We start from the raw sequence: 7,562 nt of genomic DNA on the forward strand, positions 1-7,562 counted from the left end.
ATACAATCGACTCGCAACTGGAGTCTGACTTTTTTTTGTCCCGGTTGCATGTCCATCCTCCACTCGCAACTGGCCATTGACCCTCTTCTGCCCCACTTGCAAGCATACCATCGACTTGTAACTGGAGCCCAACTTTTTGTCCTGGTTGCATGTCCACCCTCAACTCGCAACTAGCATGTGATCCTTTTTCGCCCCACTTGCAAGCATACCATCGACTCGCAACTGGTGTCTGATTTTTTGTCCCAGTTGCATGTCCACCTTCAAATCGTGTGGCATCTTAGACATGCGTTCACATGTCCTGTGTGGCATAATCAGGAGGCAACACACATGGGTTATATGTGGGTGTCGGTGTCAAAACCGAGGGATCTCGGGTAGGGGGTCCCGGACTGTGCGTCTAAGGCTAATGGTAACAGGAGGCAGGGGACACAATGTTTACCCAGGTTTGGGCCCTCTCTATGGAGGTAATACCCTACTTCCTGCTTGATTGATCTTGATGAATATGAGTATTACAAGAGTTGATCTACCATGTGAGATCGTAATGGCTAAACCCTAGAAGCCTAGCCTATGATATTATGATTGATGTTCTATGGACTAAATCCTCCGGTTTATATAGACACAGGAGGGGGCTAGGGTTACACAAAGTCGGTTACAGAGAAAGGAATCTACATATACGAATCGCCAAGCTTGCCTTCCACGCAAAGGAGAGTCCGGTCATGGGACGAAGTCTTCTATCTTGTATATTCATAGTCTAACAGTCCGGCCCACGTATATAGTCCGGCTATCCGAGGACCCCTTAATCCAGGACTCCCTCAGTAGCCCCCGAAACAGGCTTCAATGACGATGAGTCCGACACGCAGATTGTCTTAGGCATTGCAAGGCGGGTTCCTTCTCCGAATACTTCAAAGTACCTGACTTAAATAGTAGTATCCGGCTATCCATTTAATGTCGCGCTCATCGGCTTCTGCACCTTCATGATTCCAACTTCCACGTGTCGAGCGAATACGAGAGGTCGGGGCATTTTTGCATTTACCACCCTGACCATGTGAGAAAATTGTCTATTTAAAGAGACGGGGATCTTCAGATCTAATCCACACCATTTCCCCCAAATGAGGAATCCTCGGAGCTTGCCTGTAGAAACCACCCCAACATGGCTAGCGCTCCCAGCTCTTCCTCCCGCCCTCATGGCCCCAAACAGGGTGATTGGGAAAAGTGTTCCGTATCCCACGACCAACCGGTGAAGCTGCAGACCCAGGAATTTCTTTCCCCCCGGCAGATCTAGTCCCCGTTCGAGCCGTATTGGCTTCCTTCGACGGCGGGGAGCAGGCGGAGAAGTTCCCCAACCCATCCAGGGGGAACAAGTATGCTTTGTTCCCTACTTGTTGAGAGGCGTCGGATTTCCAATCCATCCGTTCCTCCGAGGGCTTCTGGAGTACTATGGCCTCCAACTGCACAACTTTACACCTGCCTCCATCCTACATATTTGGGTTACGTTGCTCTTTGCGAGCTATTTCTGGGTTGCGAGGCTCATTTTGAGTTATGTAAGAAGTTGTTTTGCCTCGTCCCTCGCAATCAAGAGGGATCAATATTCCAAGTGGGCAGAGCCGAGATATGGCGCATCGCCGGGACCGGATACCTATCCGGCACGCCGAAGAAGGCATCCGAATAATGGCCTTCTGAATGGTTCTATGTTGAGGACGTCTCCCTTCCCGACCCAATCCGAAGGGGCCTTTCTGAATTTTCGAGCGCTCCATTGAAGAAGCGCCTCAACTTGTGTCCTCGGAGCCTCAGGGAGGAAGATAGCACGGAAGTCCACCAATTGATGAGCAAGATAAAAACGCTTGCTCAATTCGGATTGTCAATAGTCGAGGTTATGGCGATATCCATAATGCGAGGGGTTCAGCCACTCCAATACCGAGGGCACCCTATGTGGCACTTCAATGGAGAAGACAATGCCACCCGCTACGGTCGAAAGGGTCCGGACACTGCCGCTGCTTTGGCGAAAATACTGTCTGGATTATACAAAGGGGAGAAGGAGGAGTTCATCCGCATCAAGCCCAGAGATGGATTTTCCATGTACAACCCTCCCAGCTGGGTGAGTTTCCATCCCACTACTCTACTCCATTCATTCCCTGAGTCCTTTTTCATAAATATTAATCCGTCCATTTGTAACAGGAATGGCGAAAAATTACCAGGGAGATCCACAACCCCGCACCACAGCCCGAGGACCACAACTGGTCCCTTGATCCCGAATTCAAAGAGGATCCGAATATATTCGTGGAGCTCAGGGAAGGGGTGTTTTACCAGGCGAGTTGTGATGGCACCGAAGTGGCCATCTTTGCTGACTATCCCGGCCTTCTCCCTGCGTCGCATGTAAGTAATTAGGAGATTTGTCCTTTGAGAGAATTTCCTCTTTCCGCCTTACCCACCGCACTATATTATGCTCTAAAGGGGAGGCGATCGGCGCGCCATGCTGCACCTGAGGCTACGTGCAAGAAGGCGGCGCCTACGACGGGCAAGCCTTCGAAGAGGAAGGCAAATAGAGATATGGCCGAGCCTTCATTGAAGAGGTATGGGTTTAAATATGCTCCATGGTTGTCATCTTAAAGTATGACACTATCCGTTGTGTCTTATCAGGAAAAACATTCGCCGGACTGTGTCCGGGGATCCTGCCGGTCATGCCTCTACTAGCCGGATTCTGGATCCTGTCTCGAGGACTGAGGCTAACGCGGAAGTGACACCGGATTGTCCTTCTGCGGAGGATTCAGATAAAGTATCCGTCACGAACTCCGAAGTGGAAAGCGGCATGAATCATCGGTGCCGGCGGGCCATTCTTCGCGACCCTGGTTTTTTAGAAGAGGCCTTCAACGCCTTCAACTCGGGTGATGCATACGTCCAAGCTACTCGGGATGGGCTTACCAGAGCCACAGACCAGTATTTGAAAGATATGCGGGTAAGTACACATTTGTGAAAAAAATGATAATCATATACCAGTAGCCCCCGAGACTTGAAACAGTTGGTACAACTGATTTAAGGATCGTTATATGACCAGGTGCTCACAGAGAAGAACAACCTGTTGTCTCAAGAGCTGAAAAAGTGTCAGGCCCAGCTGACTGCTGCTACCGCCGAACTGGAGAAATACAAGAAGGCGGCGTCTGGTAATGTTCCCCTCTATCGAGAAAACATAATCATATACCAGAAGTATTAATACATGTGTAAATCTTATGGCAGAGTCATTAGATCATCTGGAAGAGGCACCTGAAGTCGCACCAGTGGGAGGTCCAGGAGCTCAAAGGCAACTGGCCGTGGGCGAACGTATACTGACACATGTCAGGGTGGAGAAGAACAAACTCCAAGAGGCCAACACTGAGCTGGGCGTGGAACTAAAAGACGTGCGTGCCCAGCCGGCTGACTCCGCGAAGGAGAATAGGAGGCTGCGAGGCGGCATATTTAGTATGTGTTCGGACTTACCTTTACATAGCTCGGCAAGGAAAGAAACTGACAATAATTATGTCTGTAGGTATTTTGACGGGCCGTCCCGAAGCGGAGGTGTCCGGATCATCGAGCGATCTGCTACAAGAGCTGTCACAAATGCACGAGCAAGCTCAGCAGGTGATGCAAAGTATTGCCAAGGCCTTATGGCCATCCGACTCCCCTCCAGGAAGTATGGAGGGGCTTGTACAACTATTCAAGGGAGCGCGGCGGCGCTTCCGATTATGGAAGATATCGGCCTGCCGGGAAGGTGCACAAGAGGCTTGGGCAATGGTGAAAACTCCGTATACCAAGCTCGACCCGAATCACATGGCCCGGGTCGGACCCGTAGGGTCAAATGGAGAAGAAATTCCCGTTAGTTTGGTATATGACCAGGTATGAGTAGCCGCCAAGTATTCCCAACAGGATTGCAGGCTAGATAGCCTGTTGGATGGCATAGAGGAAGAAGTGTTTGAGTCTAAGTGACTATGTACTTCATTTGACAAATTATGTCTCTAGCTGAATTGTAAAACGATTGTCATGGCAGACCTTTTCGCTTCAACCTCTGGACTCGAAGGTGCGGATTGCTTCCGAATACCCACTCGGTAATGTAGACCGGGGTATGCGTGGAAACCAGGCGTAGGGGTCATAGTTGCTTGAACAGACAAGTATCCGGCTAGTTATGTTATATTACATTTTGATTGTAAGAAACTTCTTCCAGAGAGAATATTTCCGTTAAGGGTTCCTTTCCCTGGGTAAGCATGCATTAATGTGCATGTCCGAACTGTGTTTGAAAAAACCACATCATACATAACATCCGGGGGTTCATAATGTGACAAGTAAAAGACATCTTTAGTCCGCCGACCGAATATTCCCTTAAGAAAGCTAGCTTTCGGCTTCACCCAGTCTAAGGTACACATCCGGATGACCCGACAGTAACAATCGCAGAGGTGCTCCCTTTATGACCTAGCCGAACTAACGGGAACGTAGGGCATAAGCATAGGAGCCATGCAACCCAGCTTGGCCAAAATTTAAGTCATATCGATACATATAATGGCGAAGAAAAGGTACATACGTGGAAAAGACACATATGTGGTGAGCTTGATGACCGGAAAATAATAATAATAAGCTTCTGTACAAGAAGCCCCTAGGTATAATTGACATACATATTAAGAATTGTATGCGTCGTGGGTATACGGCTTAGCCGTACAAGAGCTTTACAACTTTAAAAAGGAAAGGTGAAAAGAGAGAAAAATAAATAATGGAAACAAAAAGGGAAAAAGGAGACGAACGTAGATTCTAGCGCTAGGCATAGAATCTTCGGAGTCTGGCCGCGTTCCGTGAGTTCGACTCTAGGCGGTTGTCTGATGCATCATGCAAGAGGTACGCTCCTCCGGTGTGAACTTCGTCAATGATGAAGGGACCCTCCCACTTGGGCTTGAGTTTGTCCTTTTTTTTCTCCGACAAGCGTAGAACGAGTTCGCCAACATTATAAGTCTTGGCCCGTACTTCTCTGCTTTGATATCTGCGGGCCTGTTGTTGATAGAATGTGGAACGGGCTTTTGCGACATCGCGCTCCTCCTCCAGGGCATCTAAGTTGTCCTGCCGATCCAACTCGGCTTCTCTCTCTTCATACACGCGCACTCGAGGTGAGTCATGAATAATGTCGCAGGGTAACACAGCCTCTACGCCGTACACCATGAAGAAAGGTGTATATCCAGTAGAACAATTTGGCGTGGTCCGCAGCCCCCAGAGCACGGAGTCGAGCTCCTCCACCCAGTGCTTGTTTGATTCTTTCAAAGACCGCACTAATCTGGGTTTGATGCCGCTCATAATAAGACCATTAGCTCGCTCGACTTGACCATTGGTTTGTGGGTGGTATACGGAGGCGTAGTCGAGCTTGATGCCCAGATTAGCACACCAGGCTTTCACCTCATCGGCTGTGAAATTGAAGCCGTTGTCGGTGATGATGTTGTGTGGAACACCATAATGGTGCACAACGCCGGATATAAAGTCTATCATTGGCCCGGCTTCGGCCGTTTTAACTGGTTTGGCCTCTATCCACTTAGTGAATTTATCCACCATGACTAATAGATATTTTTTTTCTTATGGCTTCCTCCTTTAAGGGATCTGACCATATCAAGCCCCCAGACCGCAAAAGGCCAAGTGATGGGGATTGTTTGTAGAGCGGTGGGTGGCATATGACTTTGGTTGGCGAAAAGCTGGCATCACACGCAATGTTGGACAAGGTCCTGTGCGTCTGCTCGGGCCGTTGGCCAATAGAAACCTGTACGGAAGGCCTTGCTTACAAGGGCCCGAGCCACGGCGTGGTGACCTCCGAGACCGGCATGAATTTCAGCCAAGAGCTTCCGCCCTTCTTCCTCGGAGATACATCTTTGAAGTACTCCGGTAGCGCTTTTCTTATAGAGTTCTCCCTCGTGAACCTTGTAGGCTTTAGAGCGCCGCACAATGCAACGTGCCTCATTCTGATCCTCAAGAAGCTCTCGCCTATAAAGGTAGGCCAAGAAGAGTTCGGTCCATGGGGCGATGACTGCCATGATGAGATGGGCCGACGGTGTAATTTTGGTGGCTGAGCCCCCGATGATGTCGGTGTGTTCGGAATCTGGGGTTGTACTCGGATCCGGATTGGTATTGCCGCTCTCCCCTTGCCACACCACGGATGGCTTGAAAAGCCTTTTCAAAAAGATGTTAGGTGGGACGGGGTCGTGCTTGGCGCCGATGCGAGCAAGGACATCCCCCGCTTGATTACTTTCTCGAGCCACATGGTGAAACTTGAGCTCCTCGAACCGAGCCGACATTTTGAGAACGGCGTTATGGTAAGCCGCCATCTTCGGATCTTTGGCATCGAAATCTCCATTTATTTGAGATATTGCAAGGTTTGAATCCCCGCGCACTTCCAGGCGTTGTATGCCCATGGAGATGGCCACCCGAGGACCATGCAATAAGGCTTCGTATTCGACTGCATTGTTGGAGTCCGTGAATAATATTTGTAGGACGTACTGAACAGTATCTCCAGTAGGGGATGTTAGGACAACGCCTGCCCCTAGGCCTGCCAGCATTTTGGAGCCGTCGAAGTGCATGATCCAGTTGGAATATGTGACGTACTCTTTAGGGAGTTCGGCCTCTGTCCATTCGGCGACAAAGTCGGCCAGTACTTGAGATTTAATGGCCTGCCGCGGTTTGTATGCAATGTCGAATGGGAGGAGCTCAATGGCCCACTTGACAATCCGGCCAGTGGCATCGTGGTTGTTTATTATGTCATTGAGTGGTACCTCAGAGGCCACCATTATGGAGCATTCTTGAAAGTAGTGTCGTAGCTTTCGGGATGCCATGAAGACTGCGTATGCTATTTTTTGGTAGTGTGGGTACCGGGATTTGCATGGTGTGAGGACAATGGATACGTAGTATACCGGCTTCTGAAGCGGGAATTTGTGTCCGTCCACCTCTCGTTCGATGACGAGCACCGCACTCACGACTTGGTGTGTGGCCGATATGTATAATAACATGGGTTCGCCGACATTTGGCGCGGCCATGATTGGGTTGCTTGCTAGAAGAGCCTTTATTTCTTCCAATCCGGCCATTGCCGCATCCGTCCACTCGAAGTGATCGGTGTGTCGGAGAAGGCGATAGAGTGGCAATGCCTTTTCTCCTAGTCTGGAGATAAAGCGGCTTAAAGCTGCCACACATCCGGATAATTTTTGAACTTGTTTAAGTTCTATTGGCGTAGCCAACTGTGACAAAGCTCGGTTTTAGCTGGGTTTGCCTCAATTCCTCTATTGGAAATGATGAAGCCCGGAAGCTTTCCAGCAGGAACGCCGAAAACACACTTTTCCGGATTGAGCTTGATGTCATATGTTCGGAGGTTGTCGAATGTGAGACGCAGATCGTTTATTAAGGACTCGACGTGCCTAGTTTTGATGACTACGTCATCCACGTATGCTTCAACTGTCTTGCTGGTTTGTTTCTCTAGGCATGTTTGAATCATGCGTTGATAGGTGGCACCGGCGTTTTTGAGCCCGAAAGGCATAGTGTTGAAGCAGAAAGGCCCGTATGGGGTGATAAATGACGTTGCG

Source organism: Triticum dicoccoides, chromosome 2B (assembly GCF_002162155.2).
Source record: "Triticum dicoccoides isolate Atlit2015 ecotype Zavitan chromosome 2B, WEW_v2.0, whole genome shotgun sequence".
Classification (NCBI taxonomy): Eukaryota; Viridiplantae; Streptophyta; class Magnoliopsida; order Poales; family Poaceae; genus Triticum; species Triticum dicoccoides.